The following is a 27,834-nucleotide window of genomic DNA, read 5'->3' as shown; positions in this document are numbered from 1 at the left end:
CCTTGTCCAGCCCTGGCAATCACCAATCTACCATCTAATTTGCCTGCTCAGGATGGTTCACATGAGGCTTTATGAGGTGCTGACACTGCCCACTTCTATGGTGGCATGAGGTACTAGGGCCAATTAAGGAACATAGCGCCTCCTGGAGTTGGGGAAGATAGGAAGCAGTTCTCCCCAGGACCTCCAGAGGGAGCACAACCCTGCCTAGACTGAGGTTTCAGTTAAGTGAGTCCTGTTTCAGACTTGTGATCTCTAGCATCATAAGATTAAAAAGTGTGTGCTATATCAGCCAGTTGAGTATAAAGCACTATGTTCTGGCAGGGATGGGAACTAAGAAAGAAGTTCTATTTTCCAATTTGATCACAAACGGGTTTTGGTGAAATGTGTTTTCTACACTTATTGTGATACTTATGAGTTTTCCTTTATTTTGTTAATATAGTTGATTATATGGATTGGTCAGGGCACACAAGGTTAGCTGGCAGCCTAAGAGCTCTGGCCTTTCCATGAGTAGGGCCCAGAGCCTCCCTTCCCTTTTCTTTTCAAGAGCCTTTGTAAGAGAGGACAGTGCCCACTTGGAGGTTGGGATAGTGGAGCAAGGCTACGTGAGGAGAACCAAGGGAAGGGAGCTCTGGGGACTGGTTCTAGCTTCAGATCTAGGTGGGGATGTCCTGGACTGCTGTCCTGGTCTCAAGCCAGTGAGCGCCCCACAAAGTCCTTCCCAGCCCCAACTTCACCGTGGGTCCTCTCTTGTATTAGTCCAGACTATCTAGAGGAACAGAACTGATCGAATGAATATCCATTCATTCATATATATATGGGATTCTTTAGAGTGGCTTACAGGCTGTAGTCAAGCTAGTCCAACAATGGCTGTCTCCCAACAGAAAGTCAAAAAATCCAGCAGTTGTTTAGTCCATGAAGCTAGATGTCTCAGCTGGTCTTCATTATACACTGTAATCCCAAAGTAGGCTCTAATGTCAATGAAGCAAGAACAAGGGCAAACAGGCAAAGAGCAAGAATGTCTTTCTTCCTTGTCCTTTATATAGGCTCCCATGGGAAGGTGTGGTCCAGATTTAGGGGTGGGTGTTTCTACCTCAAGCGATCCGTATTTAAGGTGGATCTCTCTTCCTCAGGTGGTCAATTAACTAAAAATCTCTTACAGGTGTGCCCAATGACTTTTTAGTTAATTCCAGATATAGTCAAGTTGACAACAAAGAATAGTCATCACCCACCCACCCCCATGCCTACAGGTGGAGCCAGGCAAGGAGATGTGGCTATACATTGGAGGAGTGACCAAAGATAGATGGAGGGGTCAGAAGACTCAAGTGGGCGGCATTTTTGTAGGACTCTTGTAGTCTCCCATGGTAGACTGTCTGAAGGCCAAACAGTAGGCTCTCATCGTCATTATGTTCATCCCACTGAACAGGAGTAAAGACCATTGCCAAAATTCTTTGGTCAAATTTGCAAGCTTTCTTTTCTGTCAGACAGGGATATCTCCTGTGTTTAGGTGTTTATATAGTTCAAAAAGATGGTGTTTATATAGCTCAGAAAACTTGAAGACTAGGGGGTTTACAACATTTGGAGGATTTCCAGAGAAATTTTGGTTATATAGGCACTTGTCTGAACACTTCAAAATCATTTGGCAGTACATTTTATCTTATCAGGTGGAGGTTAGGGTATAGGGTACGGAACATGTCGAATTTCAGAAAATAGGTCAAGACACGCTCAAACCAAAGTTTTACAGAAAATAGGAATGAACTTATTTTGACCTTGTAATAAGATGGCTTATAATCTTAATATGGAGTCAAGCTGGTCCATCATCCCTCCCACTTGTCTTATGTGTCCCTTTCAAATTCTTGATAGGGAATGGTTAATTTTATCTGTTGTATGGGCTAATAATGCCAGAAGGAGGCAAGTAGTTTGTAATTTTTATTTTAATTTTTATTTGGTGAGAGACAAAGTTTGTATCATGGCTAAGGTCTCTGTAATTTTGTGATTGGTTAGCATAGATGGAGTATATTTTGATTAAAGCCATCCTTCTTGTTTTACATTGAGCAGGTTGAGTGCCCTAGCATATTGTAGAACTATTTCAGCCAGTGAGTTTACTTGTTGATAGACTTTGGTCTATTTGGTTTTAACAGGTACTTTTTTTTACAATGAGGAGCCTGGTATACCAATAGGCACTAAAAGTAGCCATTTTGCCTTTTGCCAGGAAGTTTCCTTTGGATCTAACATGACAGCCTTTGCTGAGGATAAGGGGCAACATATTTTCTTCTATAACTGCTTCCCAGCAGAAATGAGGATGCTGTTGTCAGAGACCAGAAAGGCTGGGGTATTAGTTAAAGGCTGGAAGGGGATTCAGGCAATGGGGCATTCATCAGAAGCACCTGGTTCATTGACCCAGTTGAAGAGAAAGGAAGCAATTACGTTGGTTGGACCAGTTCATATCAGCTTTTAGCAAGTCAGGGCTCTCTGGTTTTGTAGGACTACTTGGGTCTGGCATTTTTGGGTTTTGGAACAATTTGTAGTCTATAGTCCACAGCTGATTCCTGGATGGTGTCTGTCAGCCGAATGGAAGTCTACAGAGACAGAGGTAGACAAGGGACAGAAGTTAAAGTTAAGGAACTTAAAGGAAAATCTTATATTTGGAGCTTCCTCTTCAGGAATAGGCAATAGGCAGGGAAGCTTAGGTTGTTTATTGACATGAGTACTTATCTTGAGTCCATTTGACTTGTGGCAGGGGGATTCAGTTGCCCTCCCTGAAGCTTATATGAATCTTTAAGTTTACAAAGAAAAAAAAAATTAAAGTTTTAGATAACGTTAGCATTGCCATTGTTGTTGAAATCCATATTGTAGAAAAAGCAGCTAACAGGTGTCTGTAAAACAGTAGACTCATGTCTTCAAGTCGTGTAGCACAAGCTGTGACTCTGGGTTAAAAAGCATGACTATTCTTTTCCCTGCCCAGAGGGATAGGTATATAGATTGGACAGAGATGTTTTAAGCATGAAGAGAAGCATTTTTAAGTCTATACTTAGAAGACAACCAAAGAAAATTTAAAATCTTGAGCTTGTGGCTGGTAATAGTAGTCAGTGCTTTCCCAGCTTATCAGAATTCTATTGATCAGTGTTAAAACTCTGAACCTCTGAAATCTTAATATAATAATAGCATAGAAGGGGAAGAAATCTGATACATTTTATTTTAAATTATTTTTATACCTTTATTATATGCATTTATGTATCTTAAATCACTTTCAGACCCTTATAATTTTGTATCTTCATATGTTTATAACTTGCAATTCTATACCTTAACTTATTTTTAGACTTTTATAACTTATATACCTTAACTTATTTTTAGACTTTTATTTATGTAAACCTTAAATTTTTTATCCAGTTATTTACCATCAGACCTAAGTGGCTGATTACTGAGAGTAGTCTTTGCAAAGCAAGTTCTTTTTAAATAAAGTAATAGTAAAAAGTTACATCTGAAACCTGTTCATCCTTTAATATGAGCCCGTCTGTGAGTCTGCCTTTCCCATCAGGAGACCTAATAGCTCTAGGAGGGCAAGGCCTGATTCTCTTATACGAAATGCATTAACCGGGTAGCTTTGTTAAACTGGTAAAGCTATAGTTAGCCATCAATACCATCGGAAGTCTGAGAAGGATAAATTATAGCAAAAAGTATAAACTAAATGGTTTCTATATCAATTAAAATGGCACAGACTGCTGGGTAATGGTGGTGCACACTTTTAATCCCAGCACTCAGGAGGCAGAAGCAGGCGGATCTCTGAGTTCAAGGCCAGCCTAGTCTACAGAGCGAGTTCCAGGACAGCCAGGGATACACAGAGAAACCCTGTCTCAAAAAACAAAAAAACAGCAACAACAACAACAACAACAAAACCCCCAAACAAACAACAACAAAAACGACAGAGACTTGCCAGCTTCCTATACAATTTAGGCTCCTATATTGGTCTCAGTGGCTTCACTGGGGGCAGAAGTAGTTGGTCTTTGGCTGCCATATAGAACAACATTACATCATCAGTTGCTGCATAGGACAGCATAGGCCTTTGGCTGCCAGACCAGAAGGTCCAAGAACTTTTTCTGTGGAGGAGGAACTTGGAAAAACTGACCTGCTGTGATGGGACAGGGCAGTGCAGTCAACCCAACAGTGTCCATAGTGTGTGCAGGGCCCTGCAGGAGGCGAGGCATGGGGCAGCTTCTTCCAGTGATTAGCATCATTTACAATTTTTTTTTTTTTTTTTTTTTTGGTTTTTTTTTTTCGAGACAGGGTTTCTCTGTGTAGCTTTGCGCCTTTCCTGGAACTCGCTTTGGAGACCAGGCTGGTCTCGAACTCACAGAGATCCACCTGGCTCTGCCTCCCTAGTGCTGGGATTAAAGGCGTGCGCCACCACCGCCCAGCCTATCATTTACATTTTAACATTAGCCTTTAGAAGTGTTGAACTTGTAGTGGAGGTTTCAGACTGGGTGTGTAGCTGGAGAGTTTTCTCGGGTCCCGCCAAACCCTGGCAGTCCGACAGCCCACTTATAAAATAAACACACAGACTCCTATATTATTTAAACTGTTTGGCCTAATGGCTCAGGCTTCTAGCTATCTAGTTCTTACATCTTAAATTAATCCATTTCTATAAATCTATACCTTGCCACGTGGCTCGTGGCTTACCAGCATCTTCACATGCTGCTTGTCATGATGACGGCTGGCAGTGTCTCCCTCTGCCTTCCTGTTCTCTCAGTTCTCCTCTCTGTTAGTCCTGCCTATACTTCCTGCCTGGCCACTGGCCAATCAGTGTTTTATTTATTGACCAATGAGAGCAACACATTTGACATACAGACCATCCCACAGCATGGGTGTGCTGTAGGCCCAGGAGAACTTTTTTTTTTTGTTTTTTTTTTTTTTTTTTTTTTTTGGTTTTTCGAGACAGGGTTTCTCTGTGTAGCTTTGTGCCTTTCCTGGAACTCACTTGGTAGCCCAGGCTGGCCTCGAACTCACAGAGATCCGCCTGCCTCTGCCTCCCAAGTGCTGGGATTAAAGGCGTGCGCCACCACCGCCCGGCAACGCCCAGGAGAACTTAACAGGAGACACAGTAGCTGTTGGTGTTCCACCTTTATCCATCAGGAAGAGCCAATCCTCGGCTTTTGCATAGTTTGCTACCAACACCCAGCACCTGAATATCAAAGTACCTAGGCTTTCAGCCTATCATATAGTCCCTCAGAGCCAGCCACAGGCTTGTGTACATTACCAAACTCAGAGCCTTTGCTCTGGAGTCTCTGTGACACCAGCACTTCTGAAATCTTCACTTCCCTCTCCTTTCTTTCTTTCTTTTCTTTCTCTCTCTTCTTTCTTTCTTTCTTTCTTTCTTTCTTTCTTTTCTTTCTTCTTTCTTTCTTTCTTTCTTCCTTCCTTCCTTCCTTTCTTTCTTTCTTCCTTTCTTTTCTTTCTCTCTCTTCTTTCTTTCTTTCTTTCTTTCCTTCCTTCCTTCCTTCTTTCTTTCTTTCTTTCTTTCTTTCTTTCTTTCTTTCTTTCTTTAAGTCCATCGTCTTCCTACTGTTTGTTTTGGAGCACTTTTTAGCCATGTTCATCTAGACCCTTCTTTTAGGAGCCTGCTTCTATGAGGAACTTTTAAGACATTCATTGGCTATTCAAGTGATGAAAATAGCAAGCATATTTGTAGATACCTAAGGCTACTTGGAAACCATTTCATGTAACATCCTGGTACGTCTGGCAGCAAAAGTCCTCCTTTTTGCACAAAAATAACAAACAGGAAGTAGCCCATGGGGCGGAGGGAGACGCTTGCTGGGTACAGTGACAGACTTCAGTTGGGCCTGTGTACTTTGCCAAAAAGAAAATGTCTTAAGTTTTTGTACTTATAGATGTGGCCCTAATTTTTTAGCTTTTTTTTTTAATCTTTTATCTAGAATAATATAGATTTTTTTTGCCATTTTTGTCTTGTCCAAAATCTTCACCAGATCCTGCCTCATGACATTAAACCTCTGTTGGTTCTTCTAAGTTATATTTTAATCAGAAGACCTAATAGGGATGCCTGTGTCTGCTAGTGACTATCAGGTTGGCATCAAAGTCTGGCCAGAGAGGCAAGCAGCCCTAAGCCAGGAGGTAGCCTGGGCTGATTTTTTTTTCCTCCATGAGAAAGTTTCTTTTATCTCCTCTCTTATTTGATTTTGCTTTTGGCAACAATTTTGTCTTGACTTTTTAAAATGGATTTTTTTTAAGGCTTAGTCCTCTAAGTATAAACTAGAATTGGCAAAATTAATAGGATTTTTACATATATCAAATGACAGTGTCTCTGGTTTGATAAATGCAGACTCAATTTGAGGACATTGAAGGATAAACATTTTGGTCCAATTCATGACATTTGAGAAAAATTGACACCCAGAAGACCTGTTATTTAGTTTCTCTTTGTGGGATATTCTTTTTGTACATTATAAATATTTGTCTCTGCCTAAGGCACCTTCTGATTGGTTTACTAAAGAGCCAAATGATCAATAGCTAGGCAGGAGAGAATAGGCAGGACTTCTGAGGAGAGAAAGGACTCTGGGAAGAAGAGAGGCGGAGACGCTGCTGAAACACAGAGCAAGTTGGACATACAAAATGTTAGAAAGGTAAAAAGCCATGTGGCAGAATGTAGATTAATAGAAACAGATTAGTTTAAGTTAGAAGAGCTATTTGGGAACAAGCCTAAGCCAAGGCAAGCTTTCAGAATTAATAAGTCTCTGTGTCATTCTTTGGGGGCTGGCAGCTGACAAGAAAGTCTGACTACAGTTTCTTTTTAAGAGCAAATAGTTATTGACTGTAGTAATCAAAAGCTTACTTATGTTACGTTGATTAAGGAATAAAAATCATTAAAGGCTTTTATTTATATTTTTAATTATTATAGTATTTTAGTGTTGTTTCCCAATTTTTTTTCAAATAAGAGTTGAATCCAAGTTATATATACAATATGCTATAGTAAATTAAAATTACTCATGTATAGATTTTTAATTATCAACCTTTTTTGTTATAAGTTTTAAGCTAACATTTTGTTATAGACTTTATAAATCTTTAACTATGCGCAATAAATTTACAAATCTTGAGTTACATAAAGTTCATATAATAATACTACAAATCTTGAGATAAATTTTATGTTTCAGCAAAAGCCTTACAAAGTCAAATGAAACCATTGTTGTTCTGTTTTGCTCTTTCTTTCTGTCACAAAATCAGGTGGGTCACCAGTCATAGGACATACAGGAAACTTTCAAATAGGCATGCTTGGGTCTAGAGAGGGAAGCCATAGCCCGACACCAGCACCGGGTTTGCAGTGAAGCAGGACAGCATAAAGCAATGTTTTCAATATTGTCCATACCTAAAAACTGAACCCATTGACCAGGCAGAGCAACCTGAGAACAGAGAGGGCTCGAAGATAGAAATTATGAGCTCTGGTTATTAAATCAGTCATGGCAAGTGACCCAAGTGGCCACTGTGTCGGTTGGTCTTCTCCTGCCAGATCCACTCCTCCGTCCCTTTTTGGGCAACATTTTTTCCCTCTGTGCTTTCCGCTGTTCACTCTTCTGCCTGTGTAGTGTATTATCCCAGCCAGCACCTAGCAGCAGACTCAGGAGGGAAAACAAAGCCACACAAAGTTTTCTGGCAGCTGAGGTGGGGTAGGCCCCTGTGGCAGCTTTAAAGACACAGCAAGAACAAAACAATAAACACAGAACACAAAGCAATCAAGGTATGGAATCAGCAAAAATAAAACCAGTAAACATAGTACACAGAACATTCACATAGTCAAAAGGGACCAATCAAAAACAAAATGTGCTGGCCAACTTCATTCATACATTTAACTGGGTTTGACCAATTTCCATCTTGAGTCCCAGTACCCAAGAACCAGGAAGGCAGAGTGACTTTTTTGTTTTTGTTTTTGAGACAGGGTTTCTCTGTGTAGCTTTGAGCCTTTCCTGGAACTCACTCTGTAGCCCAGGCTGGCCTCGAACTCACAGAGATCTGCCTGCCTCTGCCTCCCGAGTGCTGGGATTAAAGGTGTGTGCCACCACCTCCTGGCTCAGAGTGACTTCTTATTAGTGCCCTGGGCAGGAGACAAACAAAACACAGGGGACCAAGAACCAGGTGTCACAAACAAACAAACAAACAAACAAAAAAACAGGTGGGCAGTACAGTGTCTTGCTAGTGCCCTGGACAAGAGTTCATGTACCTTATCAGGTAGTTCTCGTCCCCCCAGACAGGATCCTACCAGAAACAGCACCAGATGCCGTAGAAGGAGGCACCCTCTATGACTTACTGATGGGGACCCCCCAGACAGTTGCTTGCTAGTTTCTTTTTAGTGTGGCAGTTTGCTCCAACAATCCACCAAACCAAAGGCGTGGCTCATAGCCTTGAAGGTATCTTTAAGGTACACACCTCCTGAGGCAGCATTCCCATCCTGGAGTGAAGGTCTGGCTTCAGAATTTGGGTTCGGATCATGATCTTTCTGGGGCCTCTAACTGTTAACCCCATCCAATAAGAGTAAAGACTATTACCCAAATTCCTTGGAGATTAAGGAAACTTTATTTTCTGTCAGACAGGGCTGTCTCCCTAAAGCAGGGTTTAAAAAAAATAACATTAAACTCAGGAGAAGGTGGGGTTTATATAGCCCAAAAAACCCTGCAAGACTAAGGAGTTTTCAAGTGTTGGGGGATCTCCAGAGGAATTTTGGTTACATAGGAGCTTGGCTGAACATTTCAAAATTATTTGGCAGAACATCTTATCTTATCAGGGTAGAGGTTAAGGTATAGAGTGTGTTACATGTCAAATTCCAGAAAATTGGTCCAAGACACGATCAAACCCAAGTTTTACAGAAAATAGGAATGAACTTATTTTGACCTTGTAATAAGATGGCTTTTAATCTTAAGATGGAGTCAGGCTGGTCCATCATTTGCTCCATCCATGGTGGCCTTGGGGTTCTTGTCACAAGCCTACTTACCCTACCCTTCGTTGAAAGCCCTCAGTTAGACTTGCTCTGTGTGTCCTGGATCTTCTTCCATCCAAGTAGCTCAGCTGCATGTTGATGAAAATGCCTTTAAGGGGTCCTTGGCCTGCTACCGAGTCCAGAAGATTTAGTGGTGGGCATGAGACCTGAGACACTGTGTGCCCTCTGCATGAGGAGGAGAAGGAGGAGGAGGAGGAGGAGGAGGAGGAGGAGGAGGCTCAAAGAAAGACTGAGGCCCTTCTGCTTCAGTCTGCCTCTCTTCCTAAGGTCCATTAGTCAGCTATCCCACACTCTACCTGAGGGTGGGGAAGTGGGGTCTTGGCCTGGGTGTCTGTGACTCAGTGAACAGGAAAAATTATAAACAGAAGACAATCTATCTGGGGCCTCAGCTGAGCTGGAGCTAGGCTTCCATTCCCGAGGTACTAAGGCTGCTTTCAGGCTCACGGGGATGGAGATAGAAGTGTGGGTGTGTTTTTCTCCTCTGCTGTCTCAAAGGTGCTCTGTGCCTGTGTTTGCAGACTGCTCCTGTCCTCATCGTATTTGCAGACCACCTCTGCCTCAGCTCAAAGTGCAGAGCTGGCCCCTAGGCGTGAGCTACCATCAAGCAAGTAGAAAATAGCAGGAATGGGGTTAGACTTCCAACTGGAGGATACCAGGGAGATCAGGACTAATCACTTCCCCAACTCACTGGATCTTCCATCACCTCATAGGCCTGCCTGCGGAGTCTCCTGCTCTGGGGTAGCTAGCTTTCTCTCACTTTGTTCTTCTCCCCCTGTTGGTGACCCAGCATAATAATCTGGGGAGGCAGGTGTAGAGATGCACTCCCTCTTGCTGTAGGACTGGTGGAACTCCAGCAATGACCCAACCCCTTCTCACGAGAGGTTATCCATTCCAGTTCTGAGAGCTTCTAGAGATCTGAAGAGTTATGGTTTTACATAGTGACTTCATAGATCTTCCAGCTGCCTCAGCCCAGCTCTTGGTGACACTTAGATTTAAAATTTATCAGCCCCTCCTCTGGACACCTGAGGCAGGACCACACCTTCAACCTGGGCTCCTCAGTAGCTGGCCCTGCCTCCTGCACACTGGCCTTTATTACTCTGTTAATTTGGAAAACAGGTCACTGGAAATTAAATTTCTCAAAATAGATCATCAATTATAACTACATTCTATTAAAATAAGAGTGTCTGAACTCTTTCTTACTATAATGGAAAGCCACATTCTTGATGCTGAATTATTGCTGGTTGTATGTCTTATCTTGCAGACACCCTCCCTCCAGACTGTGTAAAATGCTCCTGGGAGGCCCTGACATGGCTTGGAATCTTCAGAAGTCACTGCACTGACAGACAGATCACATGAGAACAACAGGTAAGATACTGAGCCATCAATAAAAACAAGCAAGTTATATTCATCAGAAAAATGGGATCTTCTGATCTCTGTCCTCAAAACACGGTGGTCTTCGGTAGTAAGGACCACCCTTGTGTGGCCTTGGACCCAAGTCAGAGCTACTTGAGAATGCCTTTGAGCATTCAAGTAGAGAGCCAGGGAGTCTGACACAGAGACCCAGCAGGAATGCTTCCATGCTCTGTGTCCACATCCTTCACTCCACAGGAGCTTATGAAAAACAAGTGTAGCTATATGGAGGCTGAGGAACTTGCTCAATCACACAGCCTTATGTCTTGACCCCTCAGTGTGTCTTCTGAGGTCCTTTCTTGGATGGGTAAGTCCTATTTACTCCTTAAGAGAACAAAGAGCATGGGCCTACCTTAGCTTACATAAGCCACATAGTTTATATTGTCAACCTGACAGGAACAAAAATCACCCAAGAAAGGAGCCTCTGGGCTTGTCTGTGAGAGACTTTTTTCTTTTCTTTTTCTTAATAAAGTTTTTAGGTTTATTTATTTTATAAGTGTTTTTCCTGAATGTATGTGTGTGTACTACATGCATGTCTGGTACTTGTAGAATTTAGAAGAGGTCGTCAGATCCCCTAGAAATGGAGTCACAGATGGTTAGGAGCCACCATGTGGGTGCTGGGTGCTTGGTGCTTGGAGTCAAATCTTGATCCTCTGCAAGAGCAATAAGTGCTCTTAACTGCTGAGCCATCTTTCCAGCCCTGGTATCTTTGTTGGGTTTTCTCTTGCTGTGATAACACATCGTGATCAAAAGCAACTTGGAAAGCATAGAGTTTATTTCATCTTACACGACCAAGTAAAAGTTCACCACTGAGGGAAGTCAGGGCACAGATTTAAGCATGGCAGGAACCTGGAGGCAGGAACTTTAGCAGAAACTGTGAAGGAATGCTGCTCACTGGCTTTCTCCATGGCTTCCTCAGACTGCTTTCTTATAGCACCAGGACCACCTGCCAAGGGATGGCCCCACTCAGTTATCTGGGCTCTCCTATATCAAGCATTAACCAAGAAAATGCACTGTAGACTTGCCTACAGGCCAACCTGATGGATGCATTTTTCTTCCTTCCGACCTCCCTCCCTCCCTCCCTCCCTCCCTCCCTCCCTCCCTCCCTTCCTTCCTTCCTTTCTTTTTTCTTTCAACATGGTCTCTCTATTATACAGCTGGCTGTCCTGGAACTCACTATGTAGACCAGGCTGATCTTGAACTCACAGAGATCCACCCATCTCTGCCTCCTGAGTGCTAGGATTAATGGTGTGTGCCCCCACACGCGGCTAGGAGGCATTTTCTTGATTGAGGTTCCTCTTCTCAGATTTCGGGGGACCCAAAACAGCTTGACCACATAGCTGCCATGATAGGCTCTTAGAAGCCCAGACATAGCTTCTGGCAAGCAACCTGGACCCAGAAAAAGCCATAAACTGACCCCACCCAGGAAGCCTGCATCTAAGGGGAAATGCCTGACATTCCAAACATTCCCTAGACCCCAGAAATCCCTTCACCCCAACCTCTGCTAAGATAAAAACCCCACCCTGCCTGGGCTCAGGGCTTCTCTGCCATCACTGCTGCGTCGGACAGAGAGTCCAAGCTCTGAGCTTGAAAATAAAGGTTCTTTGCTTTTATGTACGGGATTCGGTCTCTGTGGTGGTCTTTTGGGGGTCCCCATGGTCTAGGCATAACAAGATAATTCTAGCTTGTGTCAAGTAGACAAATAACAACAATAAACCGACAAGCAGAATACCCAGTGTTTTCTTGATCAGGTTGATTGAGTTCAGAACACTCATCCTGAAAGCAGGTGGCATGTCCTGTGGGCTAGGGTTTTCGACGGAATAAAAAGGTCAACGGGAGCTGAGCACCAGCTTTCATTTCTCTCTGCTTCCTAACTGCCGATGCTATGTAACCAGCTGCCTCACACTCTTCCTGCCATGCCTTCCTCACCATGATGGCATGGTCTATCGGTGAAATTATTAAGGCAACTCCACGTAGTTAAAGGGAGGTTTATTTTGTGGGGTAACTCACAAATGAAGGGATAGGTAACAGGGTGCATATTGATACAAATGTAAATTTATGTCTGTCATACTGTATGTATGTTCTACTTCTGTTTAGGATATTCTGTATAATTGATATATATTTAAGATTATTGTCATATTGCATATTGCACTATAAAAAAGATGTAGCACAGTCCGGTGGTGTTCTCTGGAGAACTCTGCTCGGTCTACCTCCAGTGTCCAGGGTCCAGGCACCAAGAGAGCTAGCCCATCCGGATCTCGGGTCTTCAGGGTCCTCTCTCAGCCCCGCCTTGTAGGCGTGACAGTTACTGAAGCCTCAATGGGGGTTGGAACTTCCAGATCAAAGCTGGAATGGCTCCCCACTACATCTCCCCCTTTTGTCTACATAAGAAGGTTCTAACCTAATACAAGACTATATACAAAGGAATGGTTATCAAATATTGTCCTGGAGTAATGAGGGATAATGACCTAGATAAGATGGAACTACAACCAATGCGAACCATATCAAGCAAGAAACACATACTAAAATCCGGAGAAGTCTAGAGCGTAGGTAAATGCATGTTACAAAGATCATTCCAAAAGGTGTCCTATCCTAAAGAACCTGAATCTAATACTTAAAATGTTCTATCTAAGATATTATATATATACTAAGTTGTAACTATAACTGCTAGTCTTTAATCCCATCAAAGACCTGAGAAGGAATATAATGGTACCTGAGAAATAGAAGATGGATGCAAGCAACTTTTGGGAATCTTGTGAGAGTAGACAGAGACAGCTGGCAGCCTGGACAGTCACCTAATGTTTCTCAGCATTGTTGGTGTATTCAAATTGGCTACAGGCCTAGAGTATCTGACAGACAATTTTTAGAAGCAGGAATTCTGAAAGACCATCTTACCCTGTCTTGGCAGAGTTCAGAAGTTACTTTTTCTTGTGTCCTCCTTGTCCAGAAGGATAGCATTTATACTGTTAACAGTTGAGGAAAGGGCAGTTCTTTGTCCAATACGCCACTTTATGCCAAGAAGACAAACTTCCAAATGGAAATGTCTTAGAAGCCCAACATTCTCTCGGGATCAAATTGGTGCTGCCAGGAGCAATTGTGTCTCACGTCAACAGAATTCTAAGTTACTTAAATGTCATATTCTCTAGGTCCATGAACTGTTTGAAGACTACCTGTTCATCGGACCTATGTTATCTGTGAATCTGGATAACTTAACTAATATAACTATAGAAATGACAAGCATAGGTGACTATAAATCTATAAGTCTTATCTACCTAAACAACCTAAGGACTAAGGCTTCCCGTAAACAACGTAAATAGTCTATAAGCAAATGTATGGTAAAGGACTATGTCTTCAAAATTGTGACAATACACAAGATATTTATAACAGAAGTAGGAAAGTATAGTGCAATATGCAATATGACAATAATCTTAAATATATATCAATATACAGAATATCCTAAACAGAAGTAGAACATACATACAGTATGATAGATATAAATTTACATTTGTATCAATATACAAATATTTCAAATAAGAGTAGAAATATATGTACTTCATAACAAATATAGTTCTGTAGTTGTATCAATATACAAATTTTCTTAAACAGGAATATAAAAATAGTTTACATTTGTATGAACATATAAGAATCCATAACAGTGCAAATTACAGTGCAAATTATCTAAGGCTGTTGTTTTACTAAATTTGTTTACTAGTATATACAATAATCTACCATAATATCTTATACCTATCCATTCCATTTCTTCTTTTCCTTTTTTTTTTTTTTTTTTTTTTTGAGACCTCTCCATCTGTGAACCAGAATAAACCAATTCTCCCTAAGTTGCTTTTGCCAGGGTATTTTATCACAGCAACAGGAAAAGTAACTAACTCAAGAAGGCAGAATTACCCTAGAGACTCACTTTCTGGGGACATGTGTGGAGGTTATAGACACACAGGAAGACAAATAAGAAAAATGAATTAAAAATAAATAAATAAATATAATTTTGCTCTTCAGTTTGAACGAAAGTACCCTTTGTGGACAAGCTCTTCACCGGCAGGATTGTGCTAATTTTATTGCAATTTGTTTGCAGCGTTATGTTCTGGGTTAAGAGCACTCTGAAAATAACTCTTTTCAGAGTGCGGTAGAGGAGCCGCTGGGCTGACAGGCTGATTGCCAGGCTGGCAAGTGATGTATTCAGTGATGTCAGTTCTCTCACACTCCTGCAGCAGAGAGGTGCTTGGTCAATAGGCTGGCTCAGAAGCTCTCCAAGGAAGTGTCCTGGGCTACCGAGACTATACACTTGCTTTTCTTTTGAGCTCCCGCTAAGGTTCCTAAAAGTTCACGTGGACAAGCTGATAACAGGGTCCTGGTTCCGAAAGCCTTTCTGACAACACCTAGAGTCCCTGGCCAGCAAGTGATGGGGGGACCCTTCAAGTTCCCCCAACTCCCTCCCTGCGTCTTGCTGGTGGCCAGACCTGAGGACAGTCAGGACAAATGCAAAGTGAGTTCAGTATCTTGTGCCTTTGTTCTCTTAGATCAAGGACCCTACAACTAACTGGGAGTACCAGGCTTGTCTTCCAGTGTTTTATGCCAACTCCTATCTCTCAAGTGGCACAAACCTCCAGTGTCTAAATGATGAGCACTGAGAACAGAATAGGTGATGCCCTAGAACTGCAGCTTTGTAGGGGTGAGGCTGTCCAGGCACATGCTGTGGACCAGCTACAGAGCTACTCTAGGCCTGGCCTCTCCTGGACTTCTGCCTGGGGCAGCATTTAACAGGTGAATCTGTCTTGCTCAGAGCTGCCTCCTTGATGGAATGATTTGCTATCCCCACTCCAGGTTATGGAGCTATGGTTTTTGGTGCCCAGGCTGAGCCTCTCTGCTGGAAGCCACTCTGGCAAGCTGGAAATAAGAACCCTTGTCCGTTCACTGGGGAGAAAGAAACATTCAGCTAAATTTTCAGCGCAAATTACTATGCTTGAATTGAATCATGGGCAAGCAGCACTGACCAGCCTGCATCCTCACAACAGAGTCAGATGTAGGCAGCTGGTATGCCTTGGAAAGGGTGGTAATGCTGTGGTGCAGCTCAATGTAGATTAAAGCATTTAAGTATTCATCCCCCACTCAGCACACATGTCTGGATTCACTTGGGCAAAGATTTGGGGTCAGGAAATCTAGGCACAGCTGTGGTTCTCTAGAGCTTCCTACCAAACATTTGCAACAAGAAAAACAAACAACAACAAAAATCACATAGATGCCTTTGCATCCTCGAGGCCCTGAAAATGAGCGTGAAGAGTGGCAGGGCAAGGAGGGCTGAGGGGAGGCGCCTAGGGCTTTTGTGCACAGGGCCTTGGATATGACAGTCAAATGCCTAGCTGTAGGGAACCCTGACTCTCTTCTACTTTGAGAAATCCTAGAAGCCTTCCTGTTCCCAACAGTGTGTGTCCTTGGAGTGTGTCACCACTATCCATTTCACCATGAGTTCTGCTTGGGTTCCAGGGATGCCATGGAGGAATAGTGTATGCCCTACCACTTCCACTTTGTATTCTGGGGTCAGTGATTAGCCTCTGCTCCCTGGAGGCTTCTCACAACCCCCCATTTACAGGAGATTGTATCAGGCTTGGAAATACCCAGTCATGGCCCCTTAAGCTGTGAAAGCTTGATACTCATTTGGGCCTTTCCAGACTTGGTCTTTCAGAGGGTGTCCAGTCTGTGGGTGCAGAGTGAGTGTGTGAGACAGTCCTCATGTTGGCCAAGACCTGCACCCACCAGCACCTGTGACTAAGGAGATGGGAACCCTGTGGATAATTTAGATACAGCACCAGTCTCTGGGACTGCCATGACGAGGAATCACAAACTGAGTGGATTAGGTAATGGAAATTGATTCCCAGTTCTTGAGGTCAGGGCTATTGGATGGAAATGTCACAGGGCTGTCTTGGCTCTGAAAGTTCAAGGGAGGGTCCTTCTTGCCTTTTCCAGCTTCTGATGGCTCCTGGCATCCCCTGATGGTGGCCTCATCACTACTGTCCCTGCTGATTTTCAAGTTACTTGTCTGTGTATTTCAGATCCTCCTCTCCTTACAAGGACTCTACTCATTGGGTTTGAGGTCACCACAATACAATGTGACCTCATCTTAGGCAATGACATTCATTGGCAAAGAGACTATTTCCAAATGGGGCTATAGAGTCAGTGAACCCCCAGCCCTCTGCAGACTAGAGAAGACCCTGGCTTCTGCCTAATTGTCTCTTGCACTTGTTCTTATTCTCTTATTTTTCATCTTTGTTTGTTTGTTTGTTTATTTGAGGCAGGGGTCTTGATATGGTCCAGACTGGCCTCAAACTCTGACTCACCCTTCTTAGTCCCCTGAGTTCTGGAATTATAGGCAAGAGCCTCTTTTGGTTGTTGTTTTCACACAGGTGCTCATTATGTGTCCCTAGCTGGCCTGAAGCTCTCTGTGTAGACAGGCTGACCTCACAATCATAGAAACTAGACTGCAATTAAAGGCGTGCACTGCCACATTCAGTGTCATAGACACTGTTCTACTGCTGTGAAGAGACAACATGACCAAGGCAAGTCTTACAAAAGAAAACAATTGGGGGCTTGTTTACAGTTTCAAAGTTTGGTTCATTATCATCATGGCTAGGAGGAGCATGGCAGCACACCTGGTACTGGAGAAGGAGCTGAGAGCTTTACTGCCTGATCCTGAGGTGGGGGTGGCTTGGGCTTTATTTCCAGTGACACACTTCTTCCAACAAGGCCACATCTATTCCAACAAGGCCACACCTCCTAATCCTTCTCAAATAATGCCACCCCCTGATGACTAAGCATTCAAATATATGAGCCAATGGGGGCCATTGTTGTTCAAACCACCACACCCAGCAAGGGCATCTTTTTATTGCAAAGCATATCCTGTCAAAAGCAGCCACTTTTTTCTGTCTCCCTGCTGGAGTCTGTTTTGATTCTGTCAACTTTGAGCTGCCAGTAGGCAGGAGCTGAGATGCTTAGTCCTGAGCACACTTGGTACTTCAACATACCCCTAACCATGGCAACTCAGCAGCTGGCAATTGAAGTGTGCTTCAACAGTTGGTATCCAAGTCAGCTATATGCTTTCTCCATATGATGTTGAGTATCCCATCTCAGATGAGAAGTAAGTCAGTCTGCTAACTTCCAAGTTGTGGAGAGCTGCCAGGTGAGCTCACAAATAACACCTACATCAGCTGTGTAGACTCGGACTAGCCAGATCTCTGCACACAGGATGATGTCCTTGCCTCTGTGGCAGATGCCAGTAGATACTTGGGCTGCAAATTCCTGGGAAAATCCAGAACAGGGACCACCTCATCTTACAGTGCAGCAGGCCAGGATCTAAGATCCTAGTATTTTCAACACGGAGGGATCACCACCCTCACTGCTAAGACGGGGCTGAGTACATGGTGAGGATGCAGGAGAGTTTGCCTTTTAGATCCAACAGCTCTGTGACTTTGAAGTACCTCTCACCCTTAACCTCTCACCTGACATGTGGGGTTAGACAAAATTAAACCCCAAACAAGTGAAAAAGGAAAATACTGATAGGAACAGAACAGAAATCAGGAAGCATGCAAACAACATGGAAAGTCAGAAAAGCTGCAAATCGACTCTGAAAAAGTGATGCAATTAGTAAAAGTGATCAAAAACAAAAGGGAAGACATGTTTTCTACATCAGGAACAATACAGACTTTGGAAGGTGCTATGGTTTGAAGGTGTTTGACTGGTCATCAGCTGGTAGCACTGTTTTGAGACTATGGAACCTTTAGCAACTGGGGGCCTAGCTGGGGGAAGTGGGTAGTTCGGTTATGAGTTATAGCCTAGCCTTGGGTGTGGCCTGAGCACTTGCTTCTTGATTCACTAAGATGTGAGTAAGCAGTCTTGTACTCTTACTGCACTCCATTCTACAGTCATATCTTCCCTGAAATTAAGAACCCAAATAAGCCCTTCCTCGCTGTGCTGGGTAGTTTCATGTCAACTTGACACAAGCTAAAGTCACCTTAGATGAGGGAACCTCAACTGAGAAAATGCCTCTGTAAGATCAGGCTGCAGTCAAGCCTACAGGGCATTTTCTTAAGTAGTGATTGATGGGGGAGAGCCCAGCCCATTGTGGGTGGTTCCATCCCTGGCTGGTGGTCCTGGGTTCTATAAGAAATCAAGTTGAGCAAGCTGTGAGGAGAAGCCAGTAAGCAGCACCCCTCCAGGGCCTCTGCATCAGCTCCTGCTTCCAAGCTCCTGTCCTGTTTGAGTTTTTATTCTGACTTCCTTCAGTGATAAACAGTGCTGTGAAAGTGTATGCCAAATAAACTCCTTCCTCTCCAAGTTACCTTGGTCACGGTGTTCCGTTGCAGCAATAAAAACCATAACAAAGACACTCAAGTTGTTTATCAGGCACTTTGTCATAGTGGCCAGATAGTAACTAATAAGGGAATATTGTGAACAACCTCAAGCCAGGAAATCTCATGATAGAGAAAATGGAAAATCCACTTAAAAACATTATTAACCAAAACAGAAGCAGGAATGAGGAAAACTTAGAACTACATAAATAGTTGTAACCTATTAAAGGAACTGGAATCAAACAAAACAACCTCGCCACACCGGAGACTCCAGTCTCAGCTGATAAATTCTGCATATACCTAAGGAAGAGAGATTACAAACTGTAGTCTCTTTCAGAAAATACAGGAAGGAAAACATTTTGTTTGTGAGTCCAGCTATGTTTCCTGGTAAATATTTAACGAGTTATTCTCCAGGACGGGAAGGTGTGATTTGTAGTATGTTCATGCACAAGCGTTTACTTGCACCTGCTCATTTCAGACATTCAGGGTAGCATCAAGGGCACATGGATGGTAGGAGATCACATGGCTGGCCCTCAAAAGGCAGCACAAGTTGGCTCCTGTGTAACACCAGAGCTAGCATGGTCTATTTCCAAAGCTGTCAAAGATATTACAAGTAATGGAAATGAAAAACCAAATGTTTCTTATAAATGGAAATCGTTCACAAAATATTAGCAAGTCAAAAACAGCAATACAATGCCTAAGGATTGCTTCTCCCTAGAATGTATGCAAGGTTGGGTCAATGCTCAAATGTCAATTTATTTTTACCATATTAACAGATCAAAGCAAAAGTCTATGATTATCTAGATAGAACAAAAATAAAATCACCATTTTAAACACATTTCCATAATAAACATCTATTCACAAGCTGAAGTTAAAGAGAAGTTAATGTGATAAGAAGGACACACTGAAAACTTACAGTTTTTCTTTAAGACCCTAAACTACACAAAGTCATGTTTCTGACCTTGAGATAAGATAAGAGCCCGTTGGAAGGAAACACACACACACACAAATACCCCTTAACAAAACAAGGGGAGCTGGAGAGACGGCTCTTCCGGAAGACCTCAGTTCTTGTCTCAGAACTCACAGAGTGGTTTACAATCATAACTCCAGTCCAGGGGCATCTAACACCCTCTTCTGGCCTCCGTGGACACCAGACATCCAGGTAGTATACAAACATAAATACAGGTAAAACACCCATAAACACAAAAACATTTAATTTTTAAAAAATGTGCAAAGGGGCTGGAGAGACAGCTCAATGGCTAAGAGCATGTACTTCTCTTGCAGAGGACTGAGTTCAGTTCCCAGCACCCACATCAAGTGGCTGGCAACGGTCACTCCAGCTCCAGTGCATACGTGTAATGCGTGTGTGGTGTATGTGCATATTTGGGTATGTGTACCTGTGCATGCATACGGCGGAGGACAGAGAAGGATATCAGGTGGCTTTTTCTATCACTCTCTGCCTTATTTCCTCAAGACAGAGTCTTTCACTGAACCTAGAAATAGGCTGGAGGCCAGCAAACCCCAGAAGTTCTCTTATATCTGCCCAATACCTATGGGATTATAAGCATATGTGCATTCATGCCCAACTTTTTTTTTTCACATAAGTACTGGAGATTCAAACTCAGTTCATCATGCTCTGACCCACAAACCACCTCCCTAGCCCACGAAAGCTAGTCAAAGGCATCTTTAAGAAAATGAAAAGACATGTCTAATGTTAGGAGAAGCATTCGCCTATATGTGCTGAAAGACTTGTATCCATAACATTGTGGCTCACTCTGCAGAGCAGGGCAGAGACAGACACTTGACAGTGACAAGAAACCAACACCCAGTAAGCCTAGGAGAAGCTGGTTAATTCTATCAGTCTCCAGTGAAATGCACATGCTGCCACCAGCTACTGTAAGACCCAGCCTGGAAAAGACTGATTCGACCTGGCCCTCTCATGCGCAATTGGGACTTTAATCCATTGTCATGGGTATGGTCCCTTTGCATAACAAGTATTTTTTTCTCATAAAACAAGACTTCCCCCATCCTGTGATCCAGATGGTCAGGTAAGAGAAACATGAATGAACATCCACACAGATGGACGTTCTCCTGAAACTTTGCTCATGATGTCTTCAGATGGTGACCTTATCCAGTGAGTTCGTGTGGCAATGCTCCTGAGTCAGAGTACTTCTCAGCAATTTCCATGAAATAGACGTTGGATTCTTACAGGTCATGATGACTCCCTGGGACATTGTGCTGGAAAAAGGAACCAGACACAGGACACATTTAATGAACTCACACAAAAGGGGTGAAGTTTTAGAGGCACACTGGACTAACAAAACAAAACAAAGCCGGAAAGCAACTGCCTGGTGTCAGACACTGGCTAAGAAGAGGCACAAGGCACATTCTTGGTGCTCATGAATTTCTCAGGTGCACAGGTTTGTAAAGCCTCAGTTACACCTTCTGTGTATGTGAATGCAGCAGCAGGAACATGGAATGGAATTGCTGGGTAGTGGGGTGATAGTCGATACTGTCAACTCGACAGCATGGAGAATTACCTAGGAAATAATACTCTGGACACATCTGTGAGGGAGTTCTAGATTGTGTTAATTGAGATGGGAATACCCAGCCTAAATCTTGGTGGCATCATTGTCTATGAGCACCAGCATATCCCCCTGCCTCCACTTCCTGACTGAAAACACTATCATCAGACGCCTCATGGTCTTGCTGCCACATCTTCCCAACCATGATCAACTGTACCCCCTCAAACTGTGAGCCCAAATAAGCCCTTTCTCCAGGGCAGTGAGGAAAATAACTAACCCATGGACAATATCACTTTTCACTCCCAGCAGCAATGACTTACAAGTCCTGCCTGCCTATGTGTGGGTGGTCCCTTACACATAGCTATTGGGTTGGGTGTGTAATGGCAACTCACTCCAATATGCAGTTCCCTGGCTTGCCAGAGCAGATGGGTGATTTGGGCCAACAGCAGGGGCACCAGCCAGGAAACCAGATGTTGGGGCCTGAATGAGACCCTGCCTTTAGCTGGACTCAGGCTGCTGACCCATCAGCTTTGTGCACGTGTGTTAAGCTAATTACAACCATCTATTAAATCTGAGAATTTGCTGTACAGACAGCACTGATGGCATCAAGCCTGTTGCAAAGCAGTTTTTCTCAGCAAGATATCGCTGAAGCAGAGGCTATGGAGATATGGAACAGAGGGAGCGCCGATCATCTCAGAGCACTGTTCCTCCACAGGCAAGGTGAAACCCTGGAGGACAGCGATATTCACACCTCTTGATGACTATGCGGCCATGAGTGTGTTAATTGAACACACTTTCATGGTAAAAGGCAGATGGGTGTGCAGCTAAGGATGTGGACAGCTACCCACACCACCCTCCAGTGTATTTTGGATCCCCAGGGCTGTAGTGTGGAAGGTGACTCTGGGAAACACTGTAGTGTGCAGGTAGATGGCTTCACTGCCTCTCTTTCTCTGTCAAGGCTATTGCCATTTCTTCTGCCTTGCTGTGCAAACAGATTTAAAAATTGCTGTTATGACAATGAGGCTTTTTAATCACTTTGAATGTAAGATAAAACGATACCAGAATAACAGTTGCCAAGCCGCATGCCCAGATTCCGGGCAGCAGAAGGGCCTCCCGTGACACATGCTGAGGCGGGCTCAGCGTCTTACTTGCCTGGAACAAAGCAATGCCTGCTGTCACTTAAAAAAAAAAAAAACACTTGTTATTTTGAAATAATGATAGACTCACAGGAGGCTGAGGACAGACGGCCCAGCGATGTCCGCTGCATATCTCACCCAAGTCCTTCAGTATCACTTGGGGAAATTGTGATCCCACATCACACCCTGGATGTGATATCCCTGTAGTGTATCTGTCCTTTCTATATAACCAACACCAGTGAGACCAAGAGTTGTCCCCTAGCTACCAGGCTTTCCTCCCCCACCCTGCCACTCCTGTATACCCTTCACAGGCACCTCCCGCCCCTCAGGTACTTACGTGTCCCCCAACTCTGGATACTAAGTATTATGAGACAAAGAAGGCAGGTCTGGACTGAGTTCAAGCTCTGAGGACAGCTCTCCCCCCTCAGTACCCCCTCCAAGATCTCTTCTTGCTCTGTATCAATGGTCATTGTTCCATAGCTGAGCAGTGGCTGTGATGTGCTGAGCCACAATCCTTTACCCATCACCTACACAGGACACTGTTTCTAGTGTCTGGCTGTTAACAACATAACTGCCATGAATAGCTGAACAAGTTTCCATTTCTCTGAATAAAAACTCAGAACTGCAGCTGCTGAGCAGCTCAAATGCACACACTTGCTTTGGTTTTCTGCAGTGGCTGTACCATTTACATTCCCCCCAACATTGTATGAGTGGCCACGCTTCCACAGCCTTGTCAGTTTCTTGGACTGACCTCCAGCTCACAGTCCTCCTGCTTCCATCCTGAGTGCTGGGATTCTACATGTGTGCTGCCAGACACAGCTCCATCTTTGTTTCTATCTCAGCCACTCTGATTGGGGCAAGCGGAGCTTCCCCGTGTCCTACTTGCATTCCCTGGTGGTGGATGCTGAGGACCTTCGCATGCCCCATTTCTCCTCTGGATAGCCTTTTGGGTAGGATGACTCTTCATGGTTCTATTTTCCATGTGGGTTGCTTGTTTTTCACTATTGAGCTTTGAGAGTCCCTCTGCGTGTTCACTGGTCCACGGTTTGCTGATGTTTTCGCTACGCCTGTAGCTTGTGTTTTCATCCTCTTAATAGTCTTTAATTTAAACTAATTTCTTCAACTAACTTTAGTTATTTCCGCTGCAGCTAGTGAGGCTTCAGGAGTTTCCAGGCTATAAGTAAGGTGTTTTCCTGGCTGGTCATCCTTCCAACATGGTTTCCCTGGTAACCTGGTTCCTATGAGCTCAATTGGCTTAAGGCAGCTGATAGTGTGTCAAATTCAAATGTAGTTGTTTTCTCCAGGAGACTTGATCTGTATGCTAGACAGAATGATGCTGCCGTTGTTCAGCATCAAAAGTTCCTCCTGCAGAGGCACACCTGCCTTCACTCCCTAGAGACCGTGATACTGGAGCAGGAGCAGGCTGGGTGTTTGTAGAGAACAGAGGTGACTCTGTGCCATATTCAGATCCATACAAATGCCACAAGGTGGGATGGAAGCTACTTGGTGCTGTGCTCCAGCAGTCCTGTGGGGACTCACCTTCATGGGTCTCTTTCCCATCCTGTTAGACTGTTTTCACATTAGTTCAGGCAAAGGCTAATGGCCACATACCTTTTCAAAGGTGTGCAGGTGGCATATCCTTAAGACCTTGTCAGGGCTGAGGAGACCCAAATGGGCCAGTCACTCTATTTCTAAGTCTACAGTGAAAGTAAGATAGACTTAGTTCACCTACGAATGTGTCTAGCTGTGACACCCTAATGCCACAACTAGCTCAGCTATCCTCAGCATGAGTGTATGCACCAGGAACAGAACACAGCAGCGCCTTCCTGTGATCCTGTATATACACTGTCCCTCTGTTCGTGACTATGACTGCTCCGTTGACAGGGGTCAGGAGGGGTCAGGAGAGCAATGTGTCATACCACAGTGAGGGAGGCTATTTTCTTCTGTAAATGATTTAATTTTTCATTACATTTAAAATTTTATTTCTCTGTGTGGGCTTATGTATGCCACATTGTATGTGTGGAAGTCATAGGACAGCTTGTACAAGCTTCTGGGTCCTGGAGCTAAAACCCCAGATGGCAAGCACCTTTACCTGCTGAACCATCTTGTCAGACCTATTTTTAACATCTTTGAAACAGAAGCTCAGAATCTGCACGCAGCACTGGTGGGAATGTAAAATAGTGCAGCTGCTTTGGAAAAGCTCATGGATCTTCAAAAGGTTAAAAATGGGAACACCATGTGACATCACAATTCCACAATGCTCATAGCAAAATTGCTTGGAAAAGCCAAGGGATGGGAACAGCCCAAATGTCCATCTCCGGATGTGTGGACAGATAAGATGCAGGTTCATGTAAAGAAGAATGTTGTTCATTCATAAAAAAGGCATGTGTACTGCCATGTGACCTGAGCCTCCAGAACACGATACTGTATGAAAGAAATGAGACACGGAAGGCCATATATCAAGGCTGGGAGATAGCTTAGTGGGTAAGAGCACTTGCTCTGTAAGCATGAAGACCTGAGTTCGAGTTCCCAACATGCGTGTAAACAGCCAGGCATTGCCGTAACTGCCTGGAGCCCCAGCACCACAGATCAGAGGCAGGCAGGTGTTGAGAGTTCCCTGTCCAGCCAGCTTAGTTGAAATGGTGAGCTTCTCACTCGAGAAAAACCCTGTCTCAAGGCAGTGAGGCGTGACAGAGGAAGGCACCTGACATCCTGTTTTGGCCTCCACATGCACATCCATATACTCACATGCATGCCCAACACACATGTACAATACACCATAGTCACACACACAAAGCAGGCCATACAACGTGTGAGTCCACAGACATGGAGGACCCAGAGCACACAAATCTGTACACACAGAAACAGATGATGGAGCACCCCCTTATCCCTCCCAGCCTCTGAGGGCTCAGTAAGAAGATGCTACCACAAGGTACAAGATTCTACGGATCTAGAGTTCGCCAGTCCGCTAGTTCCCCACCAGGACTTCCCAGGCCCCAGGATCGTAAGGAATGGATTCCTGTTCTTTGCAGCTCAATGGCCTGTGCTATAGCAGCCAGAATAGAAAGGAGCCCCTCAGTCTACGAGAAAGGCCAAGCTGGGGCACTATCCACTATAGTCCTGCAAATTTTCACTGATTTGACTGACTCCTTCTCCAGCCCAACTCATTGAGGCCTTAGCCACATCCCATGAGCTCATACCCACACTTTAGTCAGGCCCTGGGGAGAAGAGCCACTTGGCCTCCATGTCTTATTGCCTCCTGCCCAGGGGTTGGCCAGTGGGTTCCAAAGCCCACAGCATCCCATGATGCCCAAGTCTTAGAGGAGACTATTAACCGGGGAACTCATGGCTGGACATTGCATAATCAATTCATAGGAACCAAATTAGCCCTGAGTCCCAAATCCTCGAGCTACAGACCAATTCGGCTAATCCAGAGTCACTGATCTTGAACTCAGAAAATGGCTTTTCCAAATGGTGTATCTGGCAACTTTAAAGTTCATTATTAACTTAAAGTGTACCTTCCTGGTTCGTTTTTAAAGAAAGTCTTGACTAAGCTTTGTGTTAGCCAAGCAGGTCCTCTGTACTCCAGTGAACACTTTCAGCGTTAGATTTGGGACAAGGAAGGGCTATAGACAGTTCTCACTGCCCTTCCTGGCCCTTGCCCTGCTGCCCTCCTAGTGGCTTCTCAGGAGACTCGCCCTCCGTTGGGGGAGGAGGTTAGGGATTCTGACAGTTTTCTTACAAAGGCAGACTGTATCTGCCTTGTCCTCAGGGTTGAACGAAAGGTTCGAATGGCCAGAGTGGCTGAGATGTCCAGGGCCTCCGCTGTGATCCTTGAGCACAAGCCTTTCCTCACTGGGCAGAGTGTGCTGTGGGGTCCTCTGCAGTGTTGCCAAGTGGCACGAGGTGACACGTGCCAGAAACAAAGGGCCTGGGGAGCGGGTGTCAGCAACAGTGCTGGAAGAGCCTCCCACTTGGCAGAGAAGCAAAGCAAATGTGCTTGGGAGCGTGTGGGGCATTCTGTCACCCAGCCTTGCCCCTCCTACATCCTTGTCCTTGGTCTGTGTGCCGCCATGCAGCATGGCATTCACAAGGAACTGCTGCATCGTGCTATATTCAAGGACACACCCACCTACCCAGGCCACACAATGCAGCAGAAACACACCATGAAGCTTGAACCATGGAGGAAGGGGCCAAAGGACCACCCTACCGTACAACGGCCAATACCCAGCCTGTGGAATCTCCGGGGTTCCACCTCCAGGCTGGATCCATAGGGAGGGCCCAGGAGCCCAGGCTTTACTCAGTCTTTCATGGCAGCATTTATTTGGGTGTTTCTGGGAAATTTTTTTAATGAGGATATGGACCTACTGTGTTGTAGCACAAGCACTCCTAGCTGTCTGGGTAGCGGCATGTCCATAGCTAAGTCCAGTTTGGCTCAGGCAAGGCTGGAAGCCTTATGTGTTAGTAGCCAGCATGATTGTACACACAGCCAAGATCCTGTCTGCTAGGGTCTGCTAGGACCAAGCCTCACCTTGGGCCTGCCCAGTTAGACTCTCGCTCCTAAACATGTACTATTCTGGAAATGTGACCCTCACCCATATCCTTGGAGTAGAAATCAGTAGGATTCTATTCAGTTACGTGCAGGTGTCTAAATGCACACATGTGAGCATGTGTGCAGTGTCTGAGTCCACATACGTGAAGATGTGAAGGTGCCTGAATGCATGCATGTGAGCATGAGTACATGTGTCTAAATGCACATATAATCATGAGTATGCATGCAGATGCCACTATTGGTGTGTTCATGCATGTGTGAGTGTGTGTGTGTGTGTGTGTGTGTGTGTGTGTGTGTGTGTGTGTGTATACAATCCCCAGCAGACCCTTTACCTTCTCTCTGCCTCTCTTTTTTCCAGACTCAGCTGGAAGAGGCGCTACTGACAAGGATCAAAATGTCCCATGCAGTCCCAGAAAGTGAAGTCTGTGTGGCTAATAGACAAGTGGGTCTCCAGGCCCGTTGGAGGAAGAGCAGGCAAGCCTAAAATTTTATGCCTGAGAGCTCCACTGACATGTACTGGAAGGCAAAGGCATTTATCACCCAGTGTCACATGGCAGGGTCATAAACAGTTAATCTTCGACAAAGTGCAGAAGGAAGCATTGTTGGATACCCCTTCCAACAGAAAGAATAAATTAGGCTTAACTACCAGGTGCATCTTTAAATGCCGGTTACTATTCACATTGCAGCACAGACCCGTCTGTGAAGCTAGTGGGTGGAGATGCTGGGTGGTATCACCGGCTTCAGAATTGCATCCCCCAGAGTGCCTCTCTGGAGACTAGAAGAAGGGATCCTTGGGGTTCGCTATTCTTGCCCCAGCTTTTGATGTGGTCTGCATGGGAGCAGCCACAGGCTAGGCTTCCCTTTC

The 27,834-nt window shown here is 44.4% G+C and overlaps 1 long non-coding RNA gene across 1 annotated transcript; it reads left to right on the top strand.

The window, feature by feature from the left end:
- On the top strand, window positions 1–27,617 carry LOC131908801 (uncharacterized). The gene is made up of 3 exons (XR_009378666.1): window positions 1–225; window positions 10,254–10,357; window positions 27,328–27,617. It is a non-coding gene; the product is annotated as an uncharacterized LOC131908801 (long non-coding RNA).
- Window positions 27,618–27,834: the final 217 nt, after the last annotated feature.

Source organism: Peromyscus eremicus, chromosome 4, assembly GCF_949786415.1.
Source record: "Peromyscus eremicus chromosome 4, PerEre_H2_v1, whole genome shotgun sequence".
NCBI classification, from domain to species: Eukaryota; Metazoa; Chordata; class Mammalia; order Rodentia; family Cricetidae; genus Peromyscus; species Peromyscus eremicus.
The sequence above is the reverse complement of the archived record's forward strand: the minus strand, read 5'-3'. Positions and strand labels throughout refer to the sequence as shown.